Genomic DNA, 20,113 nt, shown 5'->3' on the forward strand with positions numbered 1-20,113 from the left:
CTATACAGGCCATCTTTATTCAAATTTAAAAATTTTAAAAAAAAAATCAACAAAGAAAAACAAATTCGTTTAAGGGTAATTTAAGAAATTTCTAACTTTTTTCAAAGAGATAAGCTAGTAAATGATGTTTCTCTAAATAATTGGATTTTTCTAACTAAGCCAAATAATTTGAAACGGAAGGAGTAATAAAAATAAGATAAATAGTAAAATAAGTTGTCAAATATAATCTATTCAAAAGTAACCACAAAAAAAAAAAGGTACAAGTCTCCAACGACAAAATCAAAAGATCTATATAATATAGAGAAATGACCTTCGTTTATGATTCTTTTTACTCTTTTTTTTTTGGTCTCAATAGATGTTTGACCTTCACGACTGTCAAACAGTAGCGATCGCTACTGTTTGCAAAATATAGGTACAATTTATTCTTTTTTCTTTTTTTCTTTTTATAAACATAGGTACAACTTATTCAATATCGGACAAAGGCAGCATTGTTTTTGTTTTTGTTTTTGTTTTTGTTTTTGTTTTATTAGGACAAAGGCAGCATTTATATGTAATAACATGCATGATGCATGCCATATATAGTACTGTCCATTACACAAACTCTAATCTACACATAATACACACAAGCAGCAACTTCCAAGGAAACTAATGACTTTAAATCACGAGTTCCACGTATTGCTTTATAAATTGTAGGTTGTATCTACTATGTGTACACTTAGTAGTTGTGTTTACTAGTCATTTTGCTATGTGTATAACATTAGGACATTCATTGTAAATAAGTTAAACTTTTTAGCATTTAGCAACTCAAAGAGCTACTCCCAACATCAAAGCTTTCATGTTCCACATCAGCTAAAAACTATTCATTTTTTTAATCATTTATCTCTCCCTTTCTGTCACAATGTCACTCATCACATTCACAAACTCAAAGGCCACACCCCAACACTCACCTCCTCCACAACCAACCACCACAAGCTTGCATAAACCCACAGCCTCAACCCATGGCACACGGTGGCTCCTCTTCTCCCTCTCATCTTTTCTCGGCCTCAAACCACAACATAACTAACCACTGAACCCACAGATCAGACCGCAATCCACAGCACAACCAACCTAGCACTACAAATCAGACAGCAACCCATGGCACAAGCACAACCAACCACCACTGTAGCTAGACACCGAACCACCATTGCTACTCAACAACCTAAGCAAAAAAAACCCAGCACCATAACCACGACTCACGGCCCATGGCCAAACCAACAGTGACACCCACGACCCGCGGCCAAACCCACAAATCTGACCGCCACAACCAACAAAAACCCATATCACAACTGGAGCACAGACCCACGATCTCACAAACGCACAAACCGGAGCACAATCAAACCCAGATAACAGAGAAGTGAGACAGGAGAGAAGGAGGAAGGACTGAAAAAATGAGAGAGTAGGAATAAAAAAAAAAATTTATGTTTACCTTCCTGCTACAGTAAGCTGTTATCAATAATAGCTCATTGTAGCATGAAGGTAAAATATAACTACAACTTTTTGCTATAGCAACTTTGTTGTATGGTCTTTTTTGTGTGGTTGAGATGATAAAATAACTTTTGAGTTATTTTAGCATCTTTATTGTGAACGCTTATAAAGCCGACCCATCCTCTAGACCTCAATTACAACACCCATATTCACACAGCTTCATACGTGTACTGCTCCAATGGCTGTACTTGGCTACATAATGATAGTTTTATTCGGACTACTCTGCTTCCTTTTTCTTGGCCATTATTGGAAAAGCTACAGAAACTCACCACCCATCACAAATTGGCCTGTCATAGGAATGCTACCGGGTCTTTTTCGAAATGCATCACATATGTACGATTGCACAAGCTGAGTTCTACAACATTGTGGAGGCACTATCAAGGTGAAAGGCCCTTGGTGTACTTGCATGAATAAAATCATCACCAGTGATCCTATGAATGCTCACTACATGTTGAGTAAAAACTTCCTCAACTATGAAAAAGGGTTTGAAATTCGAGAGATTTTGGAGCCTTTAGGTGATGGGATTACCAATTCTGATTCAGATTAGTGGGCATACTAGAGAAAGATGATGCATTCGATCATAAAAAACAGCAAGTTCGAGTTGTTTTTTTATGAAAGTTTTTCAACAAAAGGTGGTCATTGGTCTCATTCCGCTTCTCAATCACGTCTCCAAGTCAATGATTGAAGTGGACTTACAAGAGGTTTTTAAGCGGTTCACGTTTGATAACAGTTGCTTAATGGTTTTAGGCTTCGACTCTATTTCTCTTTTTGTTGAATTTCCAAAACGTACCTATGAAAAGGCTTTTGATGAAATAGAAGAGGCTATTTTATACCGTCACATCGTGACCAATTGGTGTTGGAAGCTACAAAGATGGCTTCAAATTGGACAAGAGAAGAAGCTAAGAAAAGCTTGGGATGCCTTTGATCATTTCTTAAACCAATGTTGGTGCGGACACCACATGATAGCACATCTTTGGAGATTATCTTCATCATTTATGTTATCTTTATTTGTGTTTATCTTTAATATTGGATTAGTATTTGAGATTGTTAGGGTTATCAGATTAGTATTTGAGATTGTTTAGAATTTGTTTAGGAGAGTTTATCCTTATCATTGTGATTCCTGGAAGCTACATATAAAGCTCCAGATGATTTCTTTTGTATTTTACAGACTATGATTATTATTATTATTATTATTATTATTATTATTATTATTATTATTATTATTATTATTATTATTATTATTGAGATTATTTGCAGAGATTGCATTGTGTTTGTTTGTTGGTGAATCCAAACACCTTAGGTGGGAAGCCTAAGGTCTACGGTAGGACAAATTTAGGTGGGAAGCCTAGGTTGTCTAGCATCAACTTGGTATCAGAGCCCAACCCGATCACCCCTTTCAGCAACCCAAAATCACGTCTGACAACTCACACCTACACCCACCAGCAGAAAACAAATCAACCGCCAGATATGCCATTACTCTAATTCTTACCCCACGAGATTTGCAAACCAAAGCAACCCCAATTCTTACCCCATGAGATCTGCAAACTAGAGCTAGAACCAATCTGTACCATATATCCCCTTTGGCCACACAAATTCTTCATCCCAAAACCAACAGAGAAACCCACTACTCCCTCCAAGCCTGTGACCCCAATCCATGCCAGCCTCTGAAGACCACCACTAGATCAGAAATAGAAGAGCTTGAAAGTCAACGAATAGCCGCCAATGTCACTACTAGAATCACGCCACTGACACGTCGTCACCATCGCTTCCACCATACCACTTCACGCTTCACGGGTTCCATCACTGTGATCTAACTTGCGAGAGCTCCGATCTCCACCATCGAGCACCGCCGACAGTGAACGCCGATGAGCCCATGCCACCTCTCAACCGATGACTCCAGCGACGCTTCATGACTGTTTCTTTCTCTTTTAGTTTCCTCTGTTTCTAGTTTTGTTAGTTTTGGTGTTTAATGTTTGACGTGCTACTGTTTGACACTTTGGTGGATTTTAGTTTTATTTTGTAGTTCTTTCTTTCTTGTATTTTTTTTTTTTAAAGCCAAGTCAAGTCCAAAAGCAAGCAGAAGTCTCAAGTAGGTTCCACTTCCACTACACGTGAGGAACCACAAGCCCAATTTCATCATTTTTAGTAGTGTGACCCACTGTCCAGTAAGGCCCAAGTCGTTAAGTCAGCCCAACCAAGGTGTGGACTTTCCTATCTTAATAAATTGAAATGCACTTTCAAAGTTAATATCAATATGTCTCCTATGTGCCTCAACTTTACCTTCAGTAATGTGCTACTGCCTTTGCCCTTTGTTCTGCTTAAACTCTCACATGACTTTGTTATTTTAGCTGCTGGTTTATTTTCTTTCAGCCTTTCATTTTAGCCCCAAAAAAAATCCTTTACAGTAATTAATTCTCAGTATTAGTAGTTGAACTAGCCTAATCACATTGTAACAGTTAGGTTCTTTTTAATTTAATTATTGTTGAAACTAGTATTGCTTGAATGCAACAACCTGTGAAATTCATAACTTCTCTTCGCATATAATTTTACTTGAGTATTATCCTTACTATTCACTTGCTAGAATTACTTTGTTCATCTCTTTGCATGCATTTGCGTAGTGGTCATCTAGTAACTAGTTCTGAAGAACAATCTAATTCCAAATCAAAGTCTAGTTCTGAATCCCACTCTAGTCCCCAATCCCACCTGAACATGGATCCTCCTCCCCAAGATGAATTAAGACAAGCCATTGCAGAGCTTATTGCCTGTCTAGGCCACTTAGAAGCTAGGTATGAAGAGGATAATGCACATCATGGAAGAAACAATAATAGACATGGCCCTCATCCTAGGCAAGATCATAGAGACAATGAAGACAACTCAACAAAGTATATCAAAGTAGAGGCCCCTACCTTTGATGGTGCTAGGAACCCTTAGGTCTACAATGATTGGGTGCGAAAGATGGAGCATTTTTTTGAGTGGTATGAATTATCAAAGGACAAAAAGATTAGATTTGCCAAAATGAAACTTGTGGGAAGAGCAAAACTCCAATGGGATACTGTTGTCAACCACCTCCGTAAAACCCGCCAACCACCCACAACTCTTTGGAAAGAAATAAAGGCAAAGCTCAATGAAAAGTACTTCCTAGTATCTCATCAAGGCAACTTGTTGGATCAATGGCATGATTTGAGACAAAACAATAGGTCTACTACTAAGTACGTAGAGCAATTTGAAGAGTACAAGATACGTAGCAATGCAACCGAAGATGAGCCAATGACCTTAAGTAGATTTAGGAAAGGTCTCAATTATGATCTTCAAAGAGAATTGGTAGCCCGACAAATCTCAACTCTTGATAATGCATACACCTTAGTGCAAGATTTAGAGCTTATCCCTAGGCCCCAAGGTGGAAGGAGATTTGAAAATCACATGTTGCCTTACAACAATTTTGAAGGTCCCCAAGGTAGGTACCCCTAGGGTTCTCAAAATAGGCCTTACCCCAACAATAGGCCTTGCGCATGGAAGACAATCCTCAAGGTAGATACCAACAAGGTCCTTAGAATAGACCCAATCCCATCAATAGGCCCTTGCACCCAAAAAACAAAGGGAAGAGGGTGGTTAGAGAGACATTTAGGCCCAATTCTAGAATCCAATGTTTTAAGTGTCAAGGCTTTGGTCATATGGCTGCCCAATGTCCTAATAAGACTTTGTTGATTGAAGAATTGGATGGAGAAGAAGAGGTAGAAGAAGTAGTCTATGAGCCTAACATTGAAGACCTTGTAGAAATAAAAGAGGATAGTTCCACCCAATTTGCTTGCATTAGAGCCCTACCATCTTTTGATAATCTCAGTGAGGGTAGTCTTGATACTCTTGTAATGAGTATTGTTAGGTGTACTCTAGCACAATCCAAAGAAAGTGATGATTGGAAAATAAATACTATCTTCCAAACCTTTGTCAAGTGTGGAACCACAAATTGCAAGGTTATAATTGATAGTTGAAGTTGCATTAATGCAGTCTCTTCTAAACTTGTCTCTCTCCTAGGTTTGAAGTTAGTTGCCCATCCTAAGCCCTATAAGGTTTCTTGGGTTGATGATTCATCTATCACCATCAAGGAAAGGTGTCCTATTCATATCCTCTCATACAAGGCTCAGATTTCATGTGATGTGATTCCAATGGATGTAGGACACATAATTTTGGGACGACCATGGTTCTATGATTTAGATGTCACTCTTCATGGTCGCTCGAACTCTTGTTCCTTCATGCACAATGGCTAAAGAATTAAGCTTAACCCAGTCAAAACTAAGTTTGTTAGTGCAAGTAAGGCTAAAGAAAAGCGCAAAAGACAAAGTATGAACCTCATCAGTCCAAAAGAACTTGAAAGAGCTGCCAATCAAGACTCCATCATCTTTGATTTGGTTGTTAAGGAAGCTGCACTAGATAGCTTTGAAGAACTAAGATGTTTTCCTAAGGAGCTCCCAAATCAGTTGCCCCATATGCATGATATTCAACACGCCATAAATCTTTTCCCAAGAGCAGCACTTCCAAATTTGCCCTACTATAGAATGAGCCCTCCTCAACATGATGAGATGGCTATACAAGTGGATGAGCTCTTACACAAAGGATTTGTACATGAAAGCTTAAGCCCATGTGCAGTCCCTGCATTTTTTACCCCAAAGAAAGATGGATCATGGAGATTGTGCGTGGATAGTCACACAATCAATAAGATTACTGTGAAGTATCATTTTCCTATCCCTAGGCTAGATGATATGTTTGATATGATGTCAGGAGCCACAATCTTTTCGAAGATTGATTTGAAAAGTGAATACCATCAAATTAGGATATGCCCAGGTGATGAATGGAAGACTGCCTTTAAGACAAAGGATGGTCTATATGAGTGGCTTGTGATGCCATTTGGTTTATCAAATGCTCCTAGTACTTTTATGAGAACGATGACACAATTACTAAGTTCTTTCATGGGCAAATCTGTGGTAGTGTACTTTGATGACATCCTCATTTATAGTAAATCAAAGGAGCAACATTTGGACCATCTTAAACAAGTTTGTTCCACTTTGAGAAGAGAAAACTTGTATGCCAACCTAAAGAAATGCTCTTTCTTCACTGATATTTTCATTTTCTTAGGTTTTGTGGTCTTATCTAAAGGAGTTTCTGCTAACCCACAAAAGGTCAAATAGTGGATTGGCCCGAACCCAAGAACATTCATGAGGTCTGCAATTTTCATGGGCTTGCAACTTTTTATCGCCACTTCATATGTGGATTTAGTACAATCATGACACCAATCATTGATTGTATGAAGCAAGGTGAATTCTAATGGTCAAATGCTGCTAGTAAAGCATTTCAAGAAATCAAGAAGAAGATGACAGAAACACCGGTGATGCGCCTACCAGACTTTGATAAGGTCTTTGAAGTGGAATGTTATGTGTCTGGTGTAGGCATAAAAGGAGTTATTAGCCAAGATTGTCACCCAATAGCTTACTTTAGTGAGAAATTAAATGAGACTAAGAAGAAGTATTCAACATATGACAAAGAACTCTATGTTGTGGAACAAGTTTTAAGATATTAGAGCCATTATTTGACACCCTATGAGTTTTTCATTTATTCTGATCATAATGTTCTCCGCCACATCAACGCCCAAAAGAAATTAAAGGCTCGACATGTCCCTTGGGTTGAATATTTGCAAAGATTCTCTTTTGTTTTGAGACATAAATCTGGTGTTGAGAATAAGGTAGCTAACACTTTGAGTCATCGAGTCAACTTACTTTCTGTGATGAGCACAAAAGTCATAGGGTTTGAGAAGTTGCAAAAGGAGTATGAATCTTGCCCAGATTTTGGAGAAGTGTGCACTACACTTAGGATTGAGCATCTTCAGGTTGTTGATGATTTTATCCTCCAAGATGGCTATTTGTTTAAAGCTAATAAGCTCTGTATCGCCCGCACATCAATTAGAGACTTTTTGGTTTAGGAAGTGCACGCGGAAGGACTTTCAGGACATTTTGGACGTGATAAGACAATTGAAGAGGTAAAGAGGCAGTTCTATTAGCCAAATCTTAAGAGGGATGTTGCCAAGATAATTGGTCAATGTCAACTAGCTAAGCATTGCAAGCAAAATACTGGCCTTTACACTCCTCTACCAGTTCCACACCATCCTTAGGAGGATATTAGCATGGACTTTATACTAGGTCTCCCCCGTACCCTTAGGAAGTTTGATTCCATTCTTGTAGTGGTAGACTGGTTTTCTAAGATAGCTCTCTTTCTTCCATGCTCTAAGACATCTAATGCATCCAAGGTAGCCAAGATTTTCTTTAATGAGATTGTTAAGTTGTATGGGTACCTAAAACAATTGTGTCAGATAGGGATGTTAAATTCATGAGCTATTTTTGGAAGACCCTTTGGCACATGATGGGAACAAAATTGAAATTCTCCACAGCATACCATTCTCAAACTGATGGTCAAACTGAGGTTGTAAATAGGAGTCTAGGAAATATTTTAAGGTGTCTCATAGGTGAGAATGGTAGGACTTGGGAATCTATACTCCTTGTAGCCCCGGAAATTTGCATAGAATAACTCAGTCAATATGTCCATAGTTATGAGTCCATTTGAAATTGTTCATGGTTATACACCTAGGATACCTTTAGACATTCTCTCAATGTCCTCACATGATAGGGTTTCTGTGTCTGCAATAGAGTTTGCTAGTCACATGCATGAGCTGCATAAAGAGATCAACAAACGAATTCATGCTAGTAATCTTTAGTATAAGACTCAGGCTGATTTACATTGACGTCATTTAAATTTTAATGTAGGAGATTATGTTATGATTCATATTAGGCCTGAACAGTATCCTTCGGGAACCGTTAAGAAATTGCAGGCCCACAGTGCTGGCCCATTCAAGGTATTAAAGAAATTTGGATCTAATGCTTATGTGATTGATATACCTTCAGATTATGGTATTAGTTCTACTTTTAATATTGCTGATGTAATTGCTTTTAAAGGTCCAGCAATTATTCCCTATGTCCCTTTTGATGATCCACCCTCTTCTTCTTTGGCTAACCTTGTCCATAGTCCTACACCATCTTATTTCCAAAAGGCACATAAAGATATTATTGATGTTATTTTAGATAAGCAATCTCTTTTCACTAGGGATGGAACAGTTCAACGCTTCTTGGTTCACTGGCAAGGACAGCATGATTCTAATTGTACATGGATCACCAAAGAGAAGTTGCAATAGCTTGATCCTGCTCTTTTGGAGGCTTACTTGGATACACTTGCTACCACCTCATCTCTACCTCCTATCACCCGCACATATAAGTGTCAACAGAGGTGTCACTTGATCCAATGAGCTTGTGGCTTGATGGAGTGATGTCACTTGATCCTTATGAGCTTTACTCGACAGGGTCGAGTTTCTCCCACCTCAAGGGAGTTGGTGCGGACACCACATGATAGCACATCTGTGGAGATTATCTTTATCATTTATGTTATCTTTCTTTGTTTTTATCTTTAGTATTGGATTAGTATTTGAGATTGTTAGAATTATCGTATTTGAGATTGTTAGGATTATCATATTAGTATTTGAGATTGTTTAGGAGAGTTTATCCTTATCATTGTGATTCCTGGAAGCTGCATATAAAGTTCCAGATGATTTCTTTTGTATTTTACAGACTATGATTATTATTATTATTATTATTATTATTATTATTATTATTGGGATTATTCTCAGAGATTGCATTGTGTTTGTTTGGTGGTGATCCAAACACCTTAGGTGGGAAGCCTAAGGTCTACGGTATGACTAATCTAGGTGGGAAGTGATGGAAAATAACATGTTTGTATCGCATACAAAACATACGCAGCGAAAAAAAAATAACGGATCTACTTCATTCATAAAATTTAACATGTATTATATAAGTTTTAGAATTTAAGAACAAGAGAGTGTACCTTGGAGCGGTGAATTTCAAAACTCTAAAGATCAGAAGCACTTGGGAACACTTTCAATCTTCACTCCAATTCCACTAACGCTCAAGATGTGTGGTCTCTCAATCAGTTTACAAAGGAAAAATGTCAAAGTGTCTAACACTCACAAACACCACTTCACAAAAGTATTCTTACTATTTTCTCTTACAGAAAATTATATATGTTTCTCCCTTTGTATCTAACTAATTATCTAATTGGGCTAGCCTTTTGGGCCTTTCCAATTGGGTTTAAGTGTATGGCTTGGAGTGGGACCAAAAGGAACCAATAAGACACTAGCTCCAATGGGCCTTGGGCTTTTCTATCAACTCTTGACAAGTCCAAAGTTACCATTAACTATATTTAATACCACTATATAAATATAGTTGCACTCTAGGCCTTATTTATAAATTATATTCTAAGACTTTATTGTACATGCAACATCTTCAAAAATATTCATAGTAATACAAAGTCATGAAAGTTGATTGCCACTTTGTAAATTATTACATCTTAATTCCTTGAGTACCCGGTTTAATCATTTAAGTTATTCATCATATATTTATGAAATTCAATTCCATAAATATATGCTTTAGTAACTTCTTACCAAAATGGTTAAGCCTAACTCTCTGAATAACCAAACCCATTAAACTTATCTCAAGGAAATATTTTGTATCTCCGTTAAGAGACTATGAATTTCATCTTGAGAATATATGTTTCATCAACACTAAATGTGGTTGCCCAACATACTGAGGTTTTGACCGTAACTTTAGATCTCACTCCTGATATATCAAAATAACCTACACTTTATGATCAGGTTCATTATCCTCTCAGGATTAAGAGTTCATGTAAATATAAGTTGTGTGTTTATTATTCATTTGACAGTCGTTAGGAGAATAATAAAACTCACAGCGGTCGAGTTCAATATGTCTTAACTCTTAAAACATATCAACATATCAACATACCAACTAGAAATCTCAATTTCCATGATCAAGACAAATCATCTTAGTTGATATGTTATAGTCTTCGCAAATGAAATGCTCAATTTCATCACCGACTACGAATTACAATTCTAAGTTTACAAAGAACTTGTGATTTATATCTTCTGTGACTTTTTACATAAATCACATACTATGCATCTCATGGACTATATGATAATGTATCAAAATTCATGTCACCATTATTTTAGATAATAATAAAACAAATTTATCAATCACAATATTAAGTAATACATCATGTCATATATAATGTCATACATAGTATCATACATAACATCATACAATAGGATTTAAGGGCACTAATCCTAATAGAAAGCCTAGGTTGTCCTGCATCAAATGCATTGCATCAAAGCAAGAAGAACTATTAAGCCGAGACAAAACCCACTTCGAGGAAGCGAAGTTCAACTTATTGACAGCTTATATGATGCAAGAGGAGATTGTAAACATGGGAGTTTGCAGTACATCCAACAAGTTTTTAAGGGATACAACTTTTAATCTCATTGCAGCTGGGAGTGACACCATGGGTGCAGGTCTCGCTTGGTTTTTTTGGCTGATTGCAACGCACCCATTTGTGGAAATGAAGATTCTAAAGGAGATGAAAGAGAAACGTATGGTAAAAGATGGTAAGAAGTGGGAGTGTTTTGGTATACAAGAGCTAGATACACTTGTTTATCTCCATGCAGCCTTATGTGAAGCCCTACGTCTATACCCTGTGGTGGCTTTTGATCCTAGAACTGCAATTAAAGCAAACATTCTTCCAAGTGGTCACCGTATTAGTGCCAATACACCCATTATAATTTCTCTTTATGCAATGGGAAGGATGGAAGAAATATGGGGTGAAGATTGCATGCAATACAAGCCAGAAAGATGGATTTTGGAGCAAGGAGGATTAATTATTGTATCATCTTATAAGTTCACAGCGTTTGGTGGAGGACCCAGGAGTTTTTTGGGTAAGGCCATGGTATTCATTCAAATGAAAATTGTCGCAACCTCCATCGTATGGAATTTTCCTGTTGAAATGACTGAAGGCCATCCCGTTTAACCGAGTGTTTCTGTTGTACTTCAAATGAAACATGGTTTGAAGGTTAGGATTACCAAAAGAAGAGTTTGATATGGATTAGTGACTGGTGCTGGCTGGTTAAGGGGGTATATGTCTTAAATAGTAATCCCCTATAAGTGGGTATATGTCTTAACTTGGGCTTCAAACAAACAAGTTATGGGTTTTTTTATGTTTGCCAATTTTTATTGATCTGTGACTCTCGACCGATCGAAAAAACTCTCCTGATCAATTGAACCAGTCTGATTTTGATTTTCTAAACCTACAGTTGTATGTTCTTTGAATTCTTACTTACAACACTTTAAACATAGTCTAATATACCCTATAGACTCTGAGATCTAGGTTATGAGAATGAAGAGGTTGAAGATATAAAAGTATATTATGCTTTAAATTATTATTTATAAATTTCCAATTGTTCTAAACTTTTAAAACCTAACATTGACAATCTGTTGTGATAGAAATTGCCAAATAATAGATGTCAATACTTTAAATGAAGCTAACATGATATAAACATATAAAGATTTCAATATGAAAAAACTATTAATTAAAAGTTAAAATATAAGTTAAAATAATTTCCCATAGGTATCAACCAAGTAGGATGCAAATTATAAATTAAAAAAAGACTAAAGTGGTGGGCGGTGGCTGCTTGTTTTATTATTTATCCAAAAAAACAAAATAGAATTTGATATGAAATGAACAAATAAATTGTAGTAGAATTTGGATAATAATCAAATTAAAATTTTTATCAATTTAGAAATTATAGGAGAAGAAGATAAGGACACACACACACATATATATATTTTAAATCTAAAAAAAATTGCAATTTGGTAAAATCACTTTGACACAACTACAGCTTTTAAGCCTAACTTTTGTTATATAATATATGATATGATATACGAAAATGTAACCATCAAAGTTAATATTTAATATTAAAAAATAATAAAAGGCGATGATAAAAACTAAAATTTTGAAGACAACAAAGCTTAATAACATAAGTTACTAAACCTATGTATATATGAGAGGGAATGGGTGTTTGAAAGAATCAAAATTAAAATAACTAGTACTTAACTTGTATGATGCGTGAAAAGCTATTGACTATGAATAAAAATCCAACAATAAATGAAGAATTTAAGCTATCACTTATAACAATGCTAAACAGCCTTAAAACCTAATACAAACCCATGGAATAGATTTGAAATTTTTTCACAAACAAAGAAAGTTTTACGTGAAGTTTGTGAATATGATACTTTAGATTTTGTGAAAGTGAGGGTCACATTTGATATATTTAAGAAGCTAATAAATATCTAACATAATAGATATCTAACTCTCATCACAAAAAATGAATGTTGCAAGTTAGGATAACAATCTCAAAAATCCCTATCTAAACATTCAATTATTAAATAGAAAATATTAATTAAACAAAAATTACTTATTTATTTATATAAATAAGTAAACATAGATAGCATTTCCCAATGCAAGTCACGTGGAGGCTTTGGAAATATAAAAAAGAGTACAAAAACAAAAAGAGAGAAACCACAGCAATGATGGGAGACGGACAAAAGAAAGAGAAGAAGGAGAAAAAGAAGAAAGATGGAGGAGGAAAAGAAGAAATAGTAGTGGAAGATGAAGGCGGGATGCTGTGACCAGCGACTTGTGTTGGCAACCTGCTGCTTCAACTTGGAGCAACCCTTATTGTGCCGTCTTCTTCTTCTCTGTTTTTTTTTTTTTTTCCTTACAAATAAGAAATTTATGGGATGAAGAGAAAGATGACGAAAATAGAGAGATGAGATTATTTTGGTTTTGGTGATTTATGGATTTGCTTTGTGTTGGGTGAGTACTGTGTTTGAAGAAATTTAAGGGATGAGGAGGAAGATGACGAAAAGGGAGATGGGGGATTATTTTGGTTTTGGTTTGGGTTTGTGCTCATATGTACTATTTTGGTTTGTGTTGGGCTTGTGATATAGAGGGAGATGGGGACCAAAGGAAGAGAAAGGGTTTTTTTTGGGAAGGAGAAGGAGATCGCTAGGAAAGAGTTTTTTTATTATCAACTTCTGGTTTTAGTTTTAGAAGAAGTATTAGCTGCGAACCTCTGTTGTGTGAGATAATTATTTTTACGTGGTTTTATTAAAAAAGTTATAATTTAAACTAATTTAATAAAAAATAATGTATTTTATAATCATATTTTTATTTATTATAGAAAAAATTATAAATGTAATACAAGAACAATCATAAATAAAAATTTTGTCTTACTAAAATGAAAATAATATAATTTTTTTTAGAAATTCAAAAAGCAAATTAACGAAAATATTTATCTTTTAATAAAAGTTATTTATAACATTTTGTGAATAATTAAAAAGAATATAAAATTTGAAAATTATTTTTTTAGTTTTAAACAAACTTTTTCAAACTTTATTTTTTCTGCCTACAATCCAAAACACCAAAAAACGTAACTAAGAAAATTAATAAACTTAACAATGATTAATTGGATCAATTAGGAAAAACAATTTGCTATTGATAATCTATTAAGGTTATTCTCTTTGTAGAAATTGTAATTTCATCCACCCAATCAAATAAAAAATTATTAGCAAAATCTAATAATTAAATTTCTATATATGCATTGTTATAAAATAATAATAATAATTAAAATAAAATTGCAAAAACTAAAATTTGTCACTCATCTGATTATTTTCATTTGGCTAACCTTTGCTTTTCTCTAAATAAATGACATTATGGAGTACTTCTAACACAACTATTAAGAGTAGTTTGTCCACCACAAAGGATTAAAACATAAACAAAAATTAGTAAAGTCTCATAGTTTAATATTTAAATTGAGCACTATAAAAAATCATGATGTGTAATAGAATAAATACCAAATTATCCAAATCATGCTATGTAATAGAATAATATTATATTTTTATATGATATATTTAATTTTTTATAACGCAATAGGATAAAATTTAACAATCAAGGAGAACAAAAAAAAAACAATTTAAAAAACAAAACAAAAAATACAAAATTGTTCAAATTGTAATAGAATAATATTATATTTTTATATGCTATATTTAATTCTTTATAACGCAACAGGATAAAATTTAACAATTAAAGAGAACAAAAAAACAACTTAAAAAACAAAACTACACCGCATTAACCTAAGGTAGAGTTTTAAAGAATATAAAAAATTATCAACCTAAAGCAGAAATACAAGAAAAATAAAAAAATAAAAAAAAATCCACCATAAAATTGAGAGAGAGAGAGAGAACTTTTTTTTGTGAGGGTAAACAATGCATAAAATAGAAGAGATAGTGATGAATTTACAGTAAAAGGGAGTGAATAAGAAGAAAAAATAAATAAAGGAAGATGAAGGGGAAGAATAATAATAATATTAATGTAAAGGGTAGTGGGAAAATGAAAAAGTAAGGAATGAAGAAAAGTTGGAAAAGCGTAAATATTAAAAAATAAATAAATGTTAAAAACAATTATAGGAAAATTTAAAAAAAAAATAACGTGAACATTGATATGGTTCAACTGAAGCGTAACAACAATGAATATTATGAATCAGCTTTTAGATATATAAATATAGATTAGGTGAGGAAATTGTGAGAATTTCTACTCTAGCCTAATCTAAGTGTATATGTGTGTGAAGCTCCCTCCTGGAGACTTGAACCCCGATCCTTGCCCCTACACCTTGCAAGTATTTATACTTGTAGAGTGACCACCGCACCAAGGGGAGCGATGATGATGCAACACAAGAAGTTGAGATCACAAGTTCATATCCCAAGAGTTAATTAGATGGAAATTGTAATTTTTAATTACAACTAATGAGGGTAATTTCATAATTACACCTAATTTCTGTTTCATTTAAAGCCTAATTTAGACAGTTGGATCGTGTAGACTGTAGATACAATTATTTCAAATTGGAGTGTCAATCGAACAAACGGATAATTTGGAGGGACATTGTAAAAGGGATGCAAGTTTAAGGTAAAAAAGCGTGATTTCCCCTCCCGAAAAAAAACATTTATCAACTTAATTTGTGACCACATAATTGGAGTTGCATCTGACTTAATGTTATTGAAACAGAGCAAATAAAAGACACGACCCAATTTGAGAACATTTGTTCTTAGGCTCAAATAAAATATTTTAATTGTCTGTATCATTAGAGCCTATCAAAATAAGAGACTTGGACTTTGTTTCAGAGACTTTGATGGTCGTTAGACGGTTAGAGACATGGACTTTGATTGAGTAATAAGTAATTAACCTCCTGAACATCAGGTTCGTTAGAAATCAAACATTTTGTCAATATATTCAGCTAAAAAACCCAGTCAATTAAATCATGCTATGTAGTATAAACAATTGCATAAAAAAAAAATTTAGATAGTTTTAACCTATGGCATCTGTACTTGATGATAACTCTTTATCATCAAATTAAAACATCAATCAGTTTTTTTATATAAATGAGGATTGAACTTCAAATTTCTAATTCAACTATCATAGACATCATACCATATTTATAATCTATGATATTTTCAAAAAAAATTGCCCTAACATATAGCTCCGGCCCTGGATGTTCATGTTTTGAGGAATTGGTTGAGTAAGATGTGAGGTTTTTTGTTATTACATATATGATGCAAATGCGAATCTATGCAAATGCTTTAAGGAATATATGTATACTATAGATAGATATAAATATAATGCTTGTTTTGGTCGGCCATTGTTTATTGATTTATTTTCTCTCAATATATATCTGACCGTCGTTATTGTTTGCAAAATATATATATATCGGTATGACTTAGTCAAATATCTGAGGAAGGCAGCATTCATATCTTACATGCATTGCATGTCATGTCTCTAAATCAACCTATAAAGCCAACCCACCTTCTGCACCTTAATTACAACACCAAAATACAAACAGCTTCATACATACTTCTCCAATGGCTGTACTTGGCTATGCAGAGATAGTTTTAGGACTACTCTGCTTCCTTTTTCTTCGCCATTATTGGAAACACAATAAAAACTCACCACCCATCACCAACTGGCCTGTCGTAGGAATGCTACCAGGTCTTTTTCGAAATGCATCACGTATGTACAATTGCACGAGCCGAGTTCTACAACACTATGGAGGCACTGTCCAGGTGAAAGGCCCCTGGTGTACTGGCATGAATTTTTTCATCACCAGTGATCCTATGAGTGCTCACTACATTTTGAGCAAAAACTTCCTCAAGTACGAAAAAGGGTCTGAAATCCGAGAGATTTTGGAGCCTTTAGGTGATGGGATTATCAATTCTGATTCAGATTGGTGGGCATACCAGAGAAAGATGACACATTCAATCATAAAAAACAGCAAGTTCGAGTTGTTTTTAATGAAAGTTGTTCAAAAAAAGGTGGTCACTGGTCTCATTCCACTTCTCAATCACATCTCCAAGTCAGAGGTTGAAGTGGACTTACAAGAGGTTTTTAAGCGGTTCACATTTGATAACAGTTGCGTAATGGTTTTAGGCTTTGACCCAATCTCTCTTTCTGTTGAATTTCCAAAACGTACCTATGAAAAGGCTTTTGATGAAATAGAAGAGGCTATTTTATACCGTCACATCGTGCCCAATTGGTGTTGGAAACTGCAAAGATGGCTTCAGATTGGACAAGAAAAGAAGCTAAGAAAACCTTGGGATGCCTTTGATCACTTCTTAAACCAATGCATCGCATCAAAGCGAGAAGAATTATCAAGCCGAGACAAAACCCACTTGGAGGAAGCGAAGTTCGACTTATTGACAGCTTATATGATGCAAGAGGAGATTGTAAACATGGGAGTTTGGAGTAAATCCAACAAGTTTTAAAGGGATACAGCGTTTAATCTCATTGCAGCTGGAAGTGACACCATGGGTGCAAGTCTCGCTTGGTTTTTTTGGCTAATTGCAACGCACCCATCTGTAGAAATGAAGATTCTAAAGGAGATCAAAGAGAACCTTATGGTGAAAGATGATAAGAAGTGGGAGTGTTTTGGTATACAAGAGCTAGATACACTTGTTTATCTCCATGCAGCCTTATGTGAAGCCCTACGTCTATACCCTGTGGTCGCTTTTGATCCTAGAACTGCAGTTAAAGCAGACATTCTTCCAAGTGGTCACCGTATTAGTGCCAATACACCCATTATAATTTCTCTTTATGCAATGGGAAGGATGGAAGAAATATGGGGTGAAGATTGCATGCAATACAAGCCAGAGAGATGGATTTCGGAGCAAGGAGGATTAATTTCTGTACCATCTTATAAGTTCACAGCGTTCGGTGGAGGCCCCAGGAGTTGTTTGGGTAAGGCCATGGCATTCATTCAAATGAAAATTGTTGCAACCTCCATCATATGGAATTTTCAGGTTGAAATGGTTGAAGGTCATCCCGTCTCACCAAGTGTTTCTGTTGTACTTCATATGAAACATGGTTTAAAGGTAAGGATTACCAAAAGAAGTGTTTGATGTGGATTGGTGATTGGTACAAGTAGGTATATGTATTAGAAAAAAAAAATCTATCATATATCAAATATATGTAATTCTCATATAAGAGGGTGGATACATTTATCCACCCATGTAATATTGCCTCATATATTTGAGGGTTGTATCACTATCATGTATGTAAATAGTACTCCATACATGGTACACATATATAGCTTGAATAACTGGAAGCCATCCCTGTTTTTCATTGGCTATTAGTTCGTATTTTCTTTTTCTCTGTTGACTAACGATATTGACTATATATAACAGGTTAGAAAGTAATTTAGAGTACGATAGAAACTACGAATAAAAAGAGCGTAAATGAATTACATAGCTTGCTCTAGTTAAGATGGCATTTTGATCTTGACAGTGATATATATGTGATCTGAATAATTCTGCCTACCTATTGAAATCGTCACTCTAGAGAATAGTTTATTATTAGGTTAAAATGCACCTTACATGTACTTGGAGGCAATGTCTTATCTTCATTGGCAATTTGGCATGCGTAAAGTATCTATGGCACTTGAGTTTTGAGGGGGTAGACTTGCTTTGTTGAGTCTTGGGAAAAAGCACTTGGATTTTTATTTTATTTTATTTTTTATAACAAAGAACCATATTATTAAATACATAGTTAATTTGGTTAATGCTTAAACAATTCCTGTCAAATATTACATCCTTATCATCCTGAACTAACAATATACTAATATCTATAAGCGATACATCAAAAAAGACAAAATCCTATTACAATTTAGATCCTCTCCTAGCCAAAGTATCGGCACACATATTGACCTCCCTAAAGCAGTGTTTAGACTCTCCTGTGGAGGAGTCTTTATCTTTAAGTGTTAGCGGTTATGTATGGATTGCTGATTCTTCACATGGAGTTTTTCAAATAAATACTCTACAAAACATATGATATGTTGACTAATTTGAATGATCTGTCAAGGTTTCATATTTGGAAAAAGTATAAGAAACTCATATTTTTAAGGAAAAAATACCCCCCAAAAAAAAATCTATTGTGGTTTAAGTCAGTTTGCAACTAAACTTCTATTTTATCAACTTTGTATTATTGACTCTTGAAGTTTAATAATGTCCAAATTAACTCCATCTCAATTTTGTTAGCTATAATTGACTAAAAATTATTATATGTTGTGCATAAATGTTATTTTTAAAAAGAATAAAGTGGCCATCTATACACCACATGACTGTTTTATTTAAGATTGATATATGGTCAATATGCGTGTGAATATATGTGTGTGTATATATATATATATATAAACTTTACTAAAGTAAAATAAATTTGACAGGTTGCTATGGCACAAAAATTGAGTGCACAAGACTTTCTCAAATAAAAATGAGTGATTCATCATATTAATAATATAATAAGTAAATTTCTTAATTATAGGTGTTTATCTTGTATTTAAAAGTTATATATCAAATTATGAGGTTTATGTAGTAAAATTTATGGGTATTTTTTTGGGAAAAAAAGGTAGAAAATTGATAGTATTTTTAGAACTCATGGACTGAACTAGAATGAATTAGACCGAATTAACCAAACTGGACTCAATGGAAATAAATTGACCGAAATTGACTAATTGGACCAAAGTGAACCAAAATGGACTAAAATAAATCAGATTAGACCAAATCGACCAAATCATCAGCCAAATCACCATTTATCTTTTTATTGATTTGTTCCTCTAATTTCTTTGATAATATTAAATATATTGATCCGTTGATAGAACCAAAAGTAAAACTAGCATATATGAGATTATATAAGTAAGTTGTGATCCCATTTGAACAAGGAATTTAAAAAGGGAGGCAAAATAAAGTTACCATATTATAAACAACAAAATCTAATCATCTGGTTCTTGGTTGACCCGGTTCTATATATCTCTAACCGCCCTCCAGAGAGTTCAACATATCTAGTTTTCTGCAGACTTCACAATGAACTTTCGGCCTTTGTTGCACGTATTCATCATTATCAACATTAAGCCTTGCTGCAGGCTTCATTGTGAACACTAGGCCTTGCAACACAAGAGGTCGAGATCACAGGTTCATATCCCAAATTATCAATTTGCTCAATTGATGTCCAAATTGAGAGTTAATTAGATGGA

At 34.6% G+C, this 20,113-nt stretch overlaps 2 pseudogenes; both read left to right on the plus strand.

The window, feature by feature from the left end:
* Window positions 1-1,702: 1,702 nt before the first annotated feature.
* Window positions 1,703-11,580, plus strand: LOC142616240 (alkane hydroxylase MAH1-like; annotated as a pseudogene).
* Window positions 11,581-16,445: 4,865 nt separating this feature from the next.
* LOC142642627 (alkane hydroxylase MAH1-like) lies at window positions 16,446-17,987 on the plus strand (annotated as a pseudogene).
* Window positions 17,988-20,113: the final 2,126 nt, after the last annotated feature.

This window comes from Castanea sativa, chromosome 1 (assembly GCF_040712315.1).
Source record: "Castanea sativa cultivar Marrone di Chiusa Pesio chromosome 1, ASM4071231v1".
Lineage (NCBI taxonomy): Eukaryota > Viridiplantae > Streptophyta > Magnoliopsida > Fagales > Fagaceae > Castanea > Castanea sativa.